The following is a 14,683-nucleotide window of genomic DNA, read 5'->3' as shown; positions in this document are numbered from 1 at the left end:
AAAAGTGTGCAAAACGAAACAAAAAGAGAGAAAAACAAATGTAAAATGGAGAAATAAAAGTGTCAATGAATTGAATGAGTCTAATTCAGATGAGTATGAGCAGGAATTGGCTTGCCTCGAGCTTCACTCAGTAAAAGGAAACAGACAAAATGTTTTTTGGGTGACACCTGAAATTGAGGGACAGAAACTCAAAATGGAGTTAGACACTGGGTCAGCCTTGTCAATCATATCCTACAAAGATTACAAGAACAAATTTGGCAAATTGAAACTGAAACATACCCCAGTCACACTTAAGACTTATACAGGAGAAAAAGTCTCCCCAATGGGGAAATTAAAGGTGAAAGTCAAATATGAGAAAACAAAGCGAGTACTGGATCTGTATGTGGTGCAAAGTGACAATGTGCCATTATTTGGACGAGAGTGGCTGCGTAGCATCCAGCTTAACTGGAAATCAATCAAAGTGATTGAGATGTCCAGCGAAAGCACTCAGTCTACCCCAGAACGACTGAGGAACGTACTGGATCGCTACGCCCCAGTTTTTCAAGATGGAATTGGAACGCTGGCACAGATCAAAGCCAAAATAGTTTTAACTGAAAATGCTCAACCAAAATTCCACAAAGCCCGTAACCTGCCTTATGCATTACGCCCAAAGGTGGAAGCAGAGCTCAAGCGCCTTGAGGACCAAGGTATCTTGTCAAAGGTGGAGTGGTCAGAGTGGGCCACACCCATTGTGCCGGTCGTAAAGAAGAGTGGTGCTTTACGCATCTGTGGCGACTTTAAAGTCAGCATAAATCCAGTGCTCCAAGCAGACCAGTATCCGCTACCCCGGATAGAGGATATCTTTGCCTCATTGGCTGGTGGCCAGCATTTCTCTAAGATTGACTTAGCGCAGGCCTACCTCCAAATGGAGTTGGAAGACTCATCAAAGAAATATCTAACCATTAACACCCATAAGGGGTTGTTTCAATATAACCGTCTGGTTTTTGGGATAGCGTCAGCCCCTGCTGTATGGCAAAGAGCAATATACCAAGTTTTTCAAGACATCCCTGGCACTCAGTGCTATTTAGACGATATTCTTGTGACAGGCAGTGATGAAAACACACATCTGACCAACCTTGAGACAGTCTTAAAGAGGCTATCAGACTTTGGACTCAGAGTGAACAAAGAAAAATGTGAGTTTTTCAAGGACTCAATTGAGTACTGCGGTCACAAGATCGACAAAGATGGTCTTCACAAGGCACAAGATAAGGTGGATGCAGTCTTGAAGGCACCCAGGCCCGAGAATGTCAGTCAGTTACGCTCCTTTTTGGGCCTTGTCAATTATTACGCCAAATTTTTTGCCAAACATCGCGACGGTGTTACATCCATTGAACAGTCTGTTACAAGTGAAAACTGTATGGAGATGGTCGAAGTCCTGCGAACAGGCGTTCATGGCAGCAAAGCAACTGATAACGTCAGAGAAAGTGCTGACGCACTACAACCCCAATTTGCCACTGCGTTTAGCCTGTGATGCATCACCATACGGGATTGGCGCTGTGCTTTCCCACAAGATGAAGGACGGCTCTGAACGGCCTATTGCCTTCGCCTCCAGGTCTTTGAACAAAGCTGAGCAGAACTATGCCCAAATTGACCGTGAGGGTTTGAGCTTAGTCTGGGGGGTTAAGAAGTTTAACAAATACCTGTATGGTAAACACTTCACACTGATCACTGACCATCAGCCTCTAGTGGCTATTTTCAATCCCAGCAAGTCCGTTCCTATTATGATGGCGGCACGTCTGCAGAGATGGTCATTGTTTCTAGGAGCTCATGATTACACGATTGAGTTCAAAGGCACCAAGCTTCATGGAAATGCAGATGGCCTTTCTCGCCTTCCCCTCGAGTCAGGTGGCACGTCTGTGTTTTCAGATCCAGCTGACCTTTTTCACATGACGCAGATGGACAATTTACTTGTCACTTTTCTGGAGGTGAAGAGGGAAACGGGTCGTGACCCCACAATGGTGAGAGTCTACGACTTGACGGTGAAGGGGTGGCCCCGGAAGGGTAATGCCGACCTACCTGAGTACGCAAACCGACGTGAACAGTTGTCCGTATGCCAAGGCTGTGTGATGTGGGGCACCAGAGTTATCATACCACCAAAGCTTCGAAACAGAGTGCTAGAGTCTCTTCACGATGGACATCAAGGTGTGGTTAAAATGAAAAGCCTGGCCAGAAGCCATGTCTGGTGGCCTGGCATTGACCACGTGATTGAAGACATCACAAAGTCATGCTCGGGATGCCTGCAAACTCAGCGTCAACCGCAGGTAGCTCCACCACACACCTGGGAGTGGCCTTCAACTGTGTGGCAGAGAGTTCACATCGACTACGCAGGTCCCTTTCTGGACAGAATGTTTCTAGTGGTCGTCGATGCATACTCGAAATGGCCTGAAGTGTTCCCTGTGAAGAATGCCACATCAGCAGCGACGATTGAAGCTCTTCGTACTCTGTTTGCTGGTGCTGGACTGCCACAGCAGCTAGTTAGTGACAACGGTAGCCAGTTTACTTCAGAGGAATTTCAGATGTTCATGAAGGGAAATGGAATTAAGCACATTAACACCGTGCCATTTCACCCTGCAACAAATGGACTTGCAGAGAGATTCGTCCAAACCTTCAAACAATCCATGAAAGCCATGGCGAACACCAAATTGTCCATATCAGAGAAACTGGCCAACTTCCTGTTGTCGTACCGCAACACAGAACATTCCACCACAGGTCAGACACCATATGTGCTGTTCATGGGAAGATCCTTAAGATCCCGTCTGGACCTCCTAAAGCCAGACCTGCACCGGGACGTGTCAAAGAAACAAAGCAGTCTGATGAAAAAGCAATTTCCCTTGAGAACCTTCCATGAGGGCCAGCCTGTGCTTGCCAGAGATTATCGTCATGGGAATCAGAAGTGGCAAACTGGTGAGATAGTTTCCAAAACGGGCCCACTTACTTACACGGTGAGAGTACCACCTGGACTGATCTGGCGCAGACATGTGGATCAGTTACTGGACGCTAGAACCCGTCACTCCACCAGTAATGATCAATGCCGTGATGCAGACTGTGCAGACAGTTCTGAGGACTTCACACCTGGTGACCCACCGGACGAACCCCTGGAAGAACCACCAGATGAACCGAATGCAGAGACTGCTCCAGCAACGGATAGCCCAGCTGCTTCTTCTAGACCTGTTCCGGATGTACCAGAAAGGCGATATCCTGAACGAGAGCGACATCCTCCACAGAGATTAGAGTCATAGTCTAGTTTAGTTAGTTGAAAAGATACAGCTTAGGTTAAGTACTTGAAGGATAAATGAGTTAATTGAAAGTGTTGATTTAGAGTTATCCCAAAGAGACTGTAATTTGAAACTTAGTTTTATTAAGTAAAGAGGAACACAGAAAAAGAATATGTAGCATAGATTATAGCTTTTCTAGTGTACTTCAAAGCTAGAAGGGAGGAGTTGTTGTGTTTAAAAGGAACTATTTTCTGTGTAGTAATACGGCAGTAATTAGTCGCGCACTGCGCGTATTGATACAATGTATAGTTAGGAATGAAGGCTGTATCAGTTGTGAATCTTTTCAAGTAGCCATTAAAAGTTCCCTAAATGGCACGCTACTTTCCCCGTCTATTTTGTTGATGAGAACACAACAACACTTAAAAACAATATTTTGCTAAGATTCAAACGCCGTATTGAAGATTTTGAAACTCAATCATTCAGACAGCAGACCAGATATGCTATAAGAAATTTGGCTGACATAATTCAAATTACAAAAGATTGGTTTAACAGTGGTATTTATATGGATACCAGCCCATACTGGATTGAAAGGAAACAAAAAGGCAGATAGGATGGTTAAAATTGCAATTCAGTTCCCTATAGATTTGATAGTGCATATCTGTAAATCGAGATTAAAGAGTATTATCAAACAAATTGAAGAACGAATGGCAGAAACGAACGGATAGAGAGAGTAAAGGGAAATGGTTTTATAGAATCAAAAAGTCAGTAAGGGAAATAAAAGATGGGAGAAGGAACAGTAAGGAAGAAAGGGTGATAACAAGGTTAAGATTTGGACACACCAAAGAGTTCACCTTTTAAGATGCAAAAACATACTAAATGAAAATGTGATCAGTGTGAGGAAAACTAAATAGAACATGTTATATTAGATTTTCAAAAGTGTCAAATAGAAATACATTACACGAGGAAAGAATTTAAGAAGATTAAGGAAATGTTTAATATAATAGATTTAAAAGAAATGTATGAAGCATGCAGATATTAGTGTATGAAAATGTTGACCATAATAATTATATTATTAATTATAAATTGTATTCATTTATCTTGGGCAATAATTTTAAATTTCATTGTGGAAAGGGAGAGAAAAGTTATGTTTTAGGATTTATAGAGTAACCAGTTATGAACTGAGGATAAAAATGTTGGGTTTTACTACGATAAAAAAATATTCAGTTCATTTGTCTTCTTGCTCACATAGACAACTGCTCTGTTCGAAAACCTAGGACGCGTCCTTAGAAGGCCAGATTCGAAGGACGATTACGTCATAGTGCGGCGCCGAGGTCTGGTCGGATTCCAAGAGTCCTCGTTATGCGGCCTTAAAATGCTTCTTTCGTTTTGCCAGATTTAAAGGACGGGTCCGATGTATCCTCGGTATCCTTGGTTTACCCAGGATTCATTGCAAGAACAAGCAAGCTGGGATTTGAACCGCGATCAGAGGAAAGGTTACTTGGCGCTGAACACTGGTGAAAATTGGAAGTTCAGTTTAATATAATACAAGTCTGTTAATAGTTCCGTCTGAGATTAAAGAAAATAGTTGTTGTAATGGTTATTGAGTCAGATATGTGGCTGTAATGTTTGATTTATCTAAAGGTTTTAATCTGTTACTGTATAAATGGGTTTGGCTGTAATTTAAGGACAGATTCTAATATATCTGCAGCGTGGGGACTATAAATCTGATAGGAGTTTAATTTTTTTTTATTGCTGTTTTGCACAATATGCTTAACTAAGTATATTTTGTTGTTGAATATTAGAGATTTTGCAGATATATTTTTTATACATACATTGTATAGATTTACTTATATCTTTCTACCCCTTTTATAGAATAGAAAATCCATTTATTGTCCCACAATGGGCAAACTTACAGCAGCAGAAAGATTATTGAAAATGGTCACACAAATGTGGACCTTAGAAAAATGTCTAAGAATAACATAATAGGGAAGAGTTAAAATATAAACAATACAATTCATTAAAGTGTTTTAACAATATAAAACTGGAGAATAAATAACCAATATGCAGCTATGGACATTTTTACAGTAATGGATATTTGAAAATAGCAGCAACATCAGAGATGTGCAGAATGACAGCAGCAGGTTATTTAACTGACTAAGGTTTCTATCATTACATTTGATTTTATTTGTTCCTGCTCCCGGTGATTGGAACCTTTATTCCACTCTGGATTCTTGTGAGTGTAGTCTTTGTTCACTTTATAATTCTTTTCCTGCTTTGTGTGTCAACTTTCACGGTTGCTAAGCAACAGAGCATACGGCGGTAAAACCCGCCGAAGGGTAGACCTGTTCGAATTCACAGCCAGAACTCTCCTTATTTTCACGGACTTCGAAGGATCCAGTCTAGGTAGACCGCGTCCTTGGAGGATGCAGCCCAGGATTTTGAACAGAGCCATCATTTGTCTACAGTGAATTTAAATCTGGAGCATATGAATTGGTCTGACGGATAAATGTCATTTAAAGTTCTGAAATTAATATTTAGGCAGAATAGCATATTTAAGATATTTGGTTCTCAATGCATGGATATAATATTTGAAGGATTCTTTTAAAAGCGAAAGTTGTTTAATTGGATTAGGAAAGTATATATTTGTGATACTTTTCATAAGATATTTTACATTTTTGGTATATTATCAATTCTTCAATAAATTAAGTTTAGGAGATGGAATTTTACTGAGGCAACCTTGAACTAAATAGATCACTGATTTTGGGTTGTAATTTATAATTTGTCCATATCCCTGAGATGGGGGCTGCTCAGTGGAACAGTGGGTCGCACTGCTGCCTTGCAGTAAGAAGGTTTTAGGTTCAATTCCCAGCACAGGGTCTTTCTGCATGCAGTTTGCATGTTCGCCCTGAGTATGCGTGGGTTCTCTCGGGGTACTCCGGCTTCCTCCAACAGTCCAAAAAGATGGCTTCTCTACATCTTCCTTAGGTGTGTGTGTGTGTGAATGGCTGTTTGTCTCTATGTTGCCCTGCGATGGACTGGCGACCTGTCCAGGGTGAACCCTGCCTCTCATCTGTAGACAGAAGATAGGCACCTGCACCCCCATGACACTGCTTAGGATAAGTGTGCCAGAAAATGGATGGATGGATTCCTGGGATGAGAATTAGGCATCATATTCATAATTTAAATCATCCAGTGTCGATAACTCTCCATTACTTCCCACTACTGTTCTGGGTGATAATAACATTTCTGAGGAGCTTCAACAAGAGCACCCTATCATATTTATAGTCCCCACATTACAAAGATATTAGAATCTGTCCTTAAATGTCAGCCAGACCCATTTACACAGGGACAGATAGAAACCTTTTGATAAATCAAACATTACCCGCCACATATCTGACGCCATAACTATTAAAACAATTATTGTCATTCATTTCAGACGAAACTATTCACAGACTTGTATTATATTAAACTGCACTTCCAATATTCACCACTGTTTGATGCCAAGTACCTTTTTCCTCTGATCATGGAGCAACCAGCTTGCTTGGACTTGCAAAGAATCATGGGATACCCAAGGATACGTAGGATACACCGGGTCCCCTCCTTGAAAACGAGCAAAAAGAAGGATGCATTTGTCGGCCACATTTCTAGAATTTCCTTCTTTGATCTGAGGAACATTGCAAAAATTAGAAATCTCCTGTCCAGGGGTGATGCTGAGAAACTAGCCCATGCATTTGTTACTTCAAGGCTGGACTATTGTAATTCTTTACTATCAGGAAAGTAGTTAGGGTGGCTCAAGTTATCCTGAGCTATCTCTATAGTTATGCTGCTATAGGCTTAGATTTCTGGAGGACATAGGGACCCCTATTTCATCATTCTGCTTCATTCTATCTTTATTCTCCCACTCTGCAGGATCTGTTAGTTCAATCTCTAACGTTCTGCTCTCTCTGCTTTTCCTCAGAGTAGCTTTGCCTCGTCTGTTCCTGTTTGGCTGTGACTCCATCCTGGAAAGAAACATCAGCTGTGCTACTTCCATCAACACCCTTGTTTATAGATGCTGGAGATCGGCCTGTTTTCCAGTGTGGTCCTGTTTCTCTGACCGTGACTGAGTGGATGTGCTCTCTTCGTCCTCTGGCATGGGAGCTGACTCGGAGCTCATCTGCCTGGCTGTGTGTTTCCTGGATGCCTTTTACAGCTGCTTTTTGTGTCTCTGCTTCTGTCTCCTTGAACCCCAGTCGGCCTCGGCAGATGGCCGCTCACACTGAGCCTGGTTCTGCTGGAGGTGTCTTCCTGTTAAAAGGGAGATTTTCCTCTCCACTGTCGCTACAAGCATGCTTAGTGTGAGGGATTCCTGAAGAGTCAATGAGTCAATGCAATCAACTGGTTTTCCTTAGATAGAAAACTTTGAATCCATTTGACTGTATGATCTGGTTGAACTGTAAAGTGCCTTGAGATGACATGTGTTGTGAATTTGGCGCTATATAAATAAACTGAATTGAATTTATAGGAGTCTTGCCATCCCAACATACCTTGGCGCCCCTACGATTTGGCCTTTAGAGCATGCAGCCCCTGAAATTGAACTCAGCACAATGCCCTCCAGCGCATTCTGGGTCTTCCTCTGGGTCTCCTCCCGGTCGGATTTGACTTGCACACCTCATGAAGTAAGCGTCCAGGAGAAATCTTTACCAGATGACGGTGTAGGTACCAGATCTCCTTGGGGCCTTGCTGGTGATGACATCATCATATGGCAACACACTCAGACAAACTATATTCCACCAGTTTTTTAAGAATCAAATCTCTTCTGGATTCTTAAATTATTATTACCTATTATTGCTTTTATTCTATATTTCTTCTTTTATTTTATATTTCTATATTGTACTTCTTGCGACCTAAAGTAAAAAACAATCATGCTTAGTCTTGAACGCAAGACTAAGCATGATTGCGTCCAGACTGAGCTCTGGACGCAGGTAATGCAGTAAGTTTCAGTGCTTCTTCTTTTTAAGATCTGTGGGCAGAGGAGGACAATTAGAACATCTTTAAAAATGACTTTCGTACAGATTTTAGACAAAGAAACAAAAGTTATTCTACTTGTAGAAAATTAACGGTTGTTGACAGACAGTTAAAAGTTGTATATCTTCATACAGGTAACTGTCTGCGCTAAAATAGGCTAATCTATTTGCTACTGAGCACAGCTAGCCACAGCAATTCCCAGCTCTCACCCTTTACATCATGGGTCTTGCAGTTATTTCTTCACCATAAACATATTTTTTCATTTTTTTTATCAATCAGGTAAAACTGCGGTCAGACATGCAAACACTACAGATGCTCCTGACTCGGCCCACAGGTGCTGCGTTATGTCTGGGCAACCACAATGTTTTATGTCATTGGGGTAACATTCAGCCACTCGTATAGTTTAACGTCACTAGCATGCGCAGGGCCCCAACAGATCTGGTACCTACACCAGAGCCAGCTCCACTTTCTCCACTTGATGTGGCGAAGCAGCAGCTCTAGTCTGAGTCCCCCATGAATGACTGAGGGAGGGCCCAGATACACACATCCTGACAGTGAGTGGCCTATCCTGATGGTTTCACTGAGCACTGCGTCAGCAGAAACAGCCACTTTGAGCCTTTTAATAGAAAAGACAGGGATGTATTTTCCCCCCTGTCAATTGACAGAAAGCTGGAGGTGTGGCAAAGTACAGGTCCTTGGCAAAATATTTGCATATTGTGAAAAAGTTCATTATTTTCCATCATATTTTATATTCATTGAAAACTAACTGAAATATTTCAGGAAAAACCCAAATTCCTAGCTCACAAAATTAACATATCATGAAAAAACAAGCTATCTACCTAATCATCTGATTCAACAAATTAACTCTTAACACCTGCAAAAGATTCCTTAGGCCTTTAACACTCCTAGCCTGGCTCATCGCTCAAAACCCCAATCATGGATCAGACTGCCGACCTGACTGCAGTCCAGAAGGCCATCATTGACATCCTCAAGCAAGAGGGTGTGACACAGAAAGATATTTCTGAATGTATAGGATGTTCCCAGAGCGCTGTATCAAGGCACCTCAGTGGGACGTCTGTAGGAAGGAAAAAGTGTGGCAGAAAATGCTGCACAACAAGAAGAAGTGACCACACCCTGAGAAAGATTGTGGAGAAGGGCCGATTCCAGACCTCGGGGGACCTGCAGAAGCAGTGGACTGAGTCTGGAGTGGAAACATCGAGAGCCACCGTGCACGGGTGTGTGCAGGAAATGGGCTACAGGTGCCGCATTCCCCAGGTCAAACCTGTCATGGTCTTGGTTCTGCTGTTCTTTTCTTTGCTTCTTGTTTTCTAGATTTATTGGCCTAATTCCAGTTTTGTTGTATTTCTATGTTTTTCTGTTGTCCTCTTTTGCCCTCTTGTGTGTGTATGTTCCTTTCCCCTTGGCTCCTCTCACACCTGTTCCTTGTCTGCTAATTAGCCCTCCCTTTGTCTCTCTCTCCTATATATGTTCACCCTCTGCTCTCACTCTTTGTTGGTTCCTTGTCTTTGCTGTCCTCCCATGCTGTTGTCCACGTTCCTCGTCTCTCCCTGGCTCCTCGTGTTTGGTTTTCCCCAGATGTCTTCTCAGTTCTGGTTTGCCTTTCATTATTATTTGGATTTTTGGATTCCTGCCTTCGTTTACTGTTTTGCCCCATTAAAACTCCCAGAAATCTCCTCAGCCTCTGCCTCTGCATTTGGGTCCTCCAAACCCTGACAAAACCACTTTAGAACCAGAAACAGCGGCAAAGGTGCCTGACCTAGGCTGCAGAGAAGCAGCACTGGACTGTTGCTCATTTTTGCATGTAATTCGGAAATCAAGTTGCCAGAGTCTGGAGGAAGACTGAGGAGAAGGAAATGCCAAAATGCCAGAAGTCCAGTGTCAAGTCAATGATGGTCTGGGGTGCCATTTCAGCAAATGGTGTTGGTCCAATGTGTTTTATCAAGGGCAGGGTCAATGCAGCTAGCTATCATGAAGATTGAAGATTTCATTTTTCAGCAAGACCTGGAACCTGCTCACAGCGCAAAAACCCCTGGTAAATGGTTTACTGACCCTGGTATCCCTGTGCTCAATAGCCCTGCCAACTCTCCTGACCTGAACCCCATAGAGAATCTGTGGATATTGTGAAGAGAAAGTTGAGGGACGCAAGATCAAACACTCTGGATGAGCTAAAGGCCGCTATGGAAGCATCCTGGGCTTCCATAACACCTCAACAGTGCCACAGGCTGATTGCCTCCATGCCACACCGCATTGAAGCAATCATTTCTGCAAAAGGATTCCCAACGAAGTATTGAGTGCATAACTATACATAATTATTTGAAGGTTGACTTTTTTTTTGTATTAAGAACACTTTTCATTTATTGGTCGGATGAAATATACTAATTTTGTGAGATAGGAATTTTGGGTTTTCAAGAGCTGTATGCCAAAATCATCCATATGAAGACAAAGACCTGAAATATTTCAATTAATGTGCAATAAATCTAAAATATATCAATGTTAGTTTCATAGGTGGATCTACTGGGGTGGCATAGGGTGGCAAATGCCACCCTAAATGACAGCCTTGCCACCCCTGCTGCCACCTCGGTTGGCAGTAGGGGTGGCGAGGCTTATAAATTATGGATAATTTGATAATCAAGACTGCTAATTTCCAATGTCGGACTGCAGTGAATGGAGCACGAGATGACGCGAGAGGGACTGAGACTGATTTATTTTGAAAACCGAATGGGGCAAAGCGAGGGAGCCAGGGGCCATGGGGAGAGGAGACACAGGATGAAACTGGTAAAAACGTATTAACTATCTATTGAGAAATTAAATCATAATGAAAGCACAATGTTGCTAGAATAGCTGCAATGCTGATTTTGAGATGATAAAAATCAGGTTGCAGAACGTTATTTCTCTAACTATTATGTTAGTTAGGCCTGACGTCTAAGGCTCATAAAGACATATTTGCGGTTAACTATGACAGAACAGAGACTATCAAGTTTGGTTGTACAGTACTCAAATCAAAACGCACAAAGGCATTGGATCTAAATAAATCTGTGAAGCGTTTTGCTGAGCAACATGGAAATCACTGCATTCAGCTGTTATAGTCATGTCAACTTTATGCTATGCTCTCTGGTGAGCCTATACAGAGATGTTACATTTTGTTTTGGCACCTGAGAAAATCTGATATTTCCTTTAATAAAACCAAAAGTGTTAAAAGTAAAGTTAAAAATGTGATACTGGTGTAAATCCTGCTTAATATGAAGCATTGTTGTTTCTTTTTTTGTATATATAGTATGAACCTATCCAGAAATGACCTGTATGAACCTACTCACAAAATGTTTTGTACTTCAGACTGGAAGCAAAATGCATTTTTATGTTGCTTTTTTTCAGATTTGTGGAGATTTTAATGTAACATACAGTACCTGCCTTTTTGTTAATTTGTTGATACAGCAGCTCTATCTACAGCATATTTACATGCATGAAATGTCCCTTTCATGATGCCTTAACTGCTGTATGTCAAGTTACTCAGGCACAAATGGGGTAAAGATGTGTTCAGAGTAAACAACACATTTGTTTCTACTGTGTAGTTATGCTCGCTTTAGAACAGCTCAGTCCATATATCTCTGATGGGTACATTTTTCTTTCTATAGTTTCTTCTTGTGCAAATGCTGCAAAGCTGCCTCTCTGACAGTCAATCTCACACATCTGCGACTCAGCACCTGTGTCTTACCTTAATACCTTTCCTGTGATAATGCCCCTCTAGAAGTAGTGTTATCATTCTTCTATCTCCTATTAAGTGAGATCACATTGTACGATGTATTACTAACATGAACCGTTTCACATGAAACACTTACTGTACAATCTATTCTCACCAAACTGTGATAACTGTGATTAAATTCAGTGTAAACAAATGCCATATGTTGCCACCCCTCAAAAATTCCTGCCCCCCTCTCGCGACCCCATAAATATTTTTCTAGATCCGCCCCTGGTTAGTTTGAAAAGTTTTTTGAAATTTTTTCAGCATCTAAAGAAGGTTGAACTAACAACCTGTTTAATATTTCACCCAGATCAGGGTTCTCAAACCGGTTCCAGAAAGGTTTTCTTTCCAACCAAGCAATGGCACACCAGATTCCAGTCATCTCATCAAGTCATCATGTTCAGACTGCACTCAGTTGATGAGATGACTGGAATCTGGTGTTCCACTGCTATGTTGGAAAGAAAACCTTTCTGGAACCGGTTTGAGACCCCTGATCTAGATGAACGTTAGCTTGGAGTGGTGGCCTAGTGGTTAGGGCATTGAGCTTCGATCCTCTGCGATCAAAGCGCAACCCTCTTGAGTGTCGCAGTTAATGCAGATATGCCCCCCCCCTTCCGCAGACACTCTGGTGCACCTCCCCAAAATTGTAGGTGATCACAGACTGTGTCGCCCATTGGTCAACTCTGCATCCGCTCTACACTATGCGTATTTCTTGTACCTAATGGCAGAAACTCTGGCTGTAGTGCTGTCCACAACGCTGTTAAATGGGATTCCCAGTAACAGTGCACCGCCCGTGTACCGGGATCTGAGCGGCTTCGACAGAAATAATATTTGAAGGCAGGATGGTAATCTGGATGAACTAACTGCACAGACCATGTTTTCAGGTGGACTTTTTCACTTCAAAATAGATTCAAACTACTTTTTACCCGCTGATCACAGCTAATATATCTGCCATTGTTCCAGGCAAAGAAAGGATAGGGTAGCTCCGCCCAACACGCATCAGACCCACTTTTTTCCACCGCGCAGCTAGAGCAGCAAAGATGCTTCAGCCACGTGTCAGAAGTTAACTTACTGGCATCAAAAATGAAGTAGCAGCGTTTTTGTTGCTCTTGTTGCCTTGGGTGTGAGTAGGGTGACCAGACGATCTCCGTTTTCCGGACATGTCCTACTTTTCATACCTAAAAAAATACAGAAATCTTCTGGGATTTTGGTCGAATACAGTGCAGTAGAACCAATCCGTGAGCTCCGGGGCTGGGGATGGAGCGACCGAACCTGACCCTGGAAGTGATTGACGTGTCAGGAACCTATAGTGTACGAGGGACCGTCTTTTGTGATTGGTTGAGGTTATTCACCATTTCTCACTGTAGTGGGGACCATTTATTTCAGTTTCACTTCCAGACTGTTGGGAGCTGGAGAAATACACCTTTTCTCCAGCAGAGTCCGCCCTGGATCCTCCCTGCTGAGCTGCTCGGCACACCTGCAGCTGATGATCTCATCTGGAGCACTTGGACTACTTAAGCTGCCTTCAGACCTTGCCTCGACGCCGCAGTGTCTTAATCAGTTGGTTAGCACTTAAGCCATAGATCCCTAGTGAACCAAGTCTCCTTTGAGTCCAACCTGGATTCTAACCCTTTTGTCTCTGCTTCCAGGTTTCCTGTTCTTTCTCCTGTGAAGCTCTGGAAGAGCTTAACCTGCCGAGCCAGCCCTCCGAGCCAAACTTGAAGACTCACTCTCTGGATTTCCTAGCAGCTCTGGATACCGAGCTGGAAACACAAGCCAAGGTCAAAACAGCCTTTAGAAGTAAGACGCTGAAACAGCTTAAGGACTCTGCCAACCCAAGCTTTCTCCGGACCCAACAGTTCCGCTCCCAAAGCCTCCTCTACGTTCATCAAGGTACAAACCTGAACACAATCAGTCAAGTCTCAACCAAGCCTTCGCTAACCAAACTGTCTTTCTCACAGACGCCAGTGAACCGATCCCAGCCCAGAACCATTGCATCAGTCTTTATTATAAGTGTGAATTTGCCAATAAACTCTGTTAAACTTTCCATCCGTGTCGTCAGTGTTCTGCATATTGGGCCTCCCTGATACCCATCATGACAGAACACTGCGGCCAAACACAAGGCCCAGCAGATGATCTCCTCCGCCGATTGCAAGAACAAGATGTCCAAATACAAGGACAAACTCACACCCTCCGTGAGTTGTACCGTCTGGTTGATATGCATAATCATATGCTTCAAAACTACGCTAATTACGTGGGTAATGCTAATCCCGCTCCAGTAACCCAACCATTTCCGGGTCCAGTTCCTCCGCCGAGGTCACCGGCTGTGACGTCATCCGAGTTCCGCCCAAGTCTCCCAGAGAAGTTTTCTGGCAACGTAACTGATTGTAAGGGATTTTTATTTCAATGTCGTCTCATTTTTCAGAACTCTCCTGCCAGTTTTCCCACGGACCACAAGAAAATAACGTTTATCCTTTCCCAGTTAACAGGAAGAGCTCTGGCTTGGGCTCAAGCCAGATTTGCCTCAGATGAAAGCTTAAGCTGTCACTATTCAGATTTCGTTTCTGAATTTTCCCAGGTATTCAACCAAGACACTGACCAAACCCTTGATTCTCGAGCTCTGCTTCATTTAAAACAGGGAAATTCTTCTGTGGCCGAATTT

Source organism: Cyprinodon tularosa, unplaced genomic scaffold (genome assembly GCF_016077235.1).
Source record: "Cyprinodon tularosa strain WSP-4 unplaced genomic scaffold, ASM1607723v1 ctg302, whole genome shotgun sequence".
Taxonomy (NCBI): domain Eukaryota; kingdom Metazoa; phylum Chordata; class Actinopteri; order Cyprinodontiformes; family Cyprinodontidae; genus Cyprinodon; species Cyprinodon tularosa.
This window is presented reverse-complemented; position numbering follows the sequence as displayed.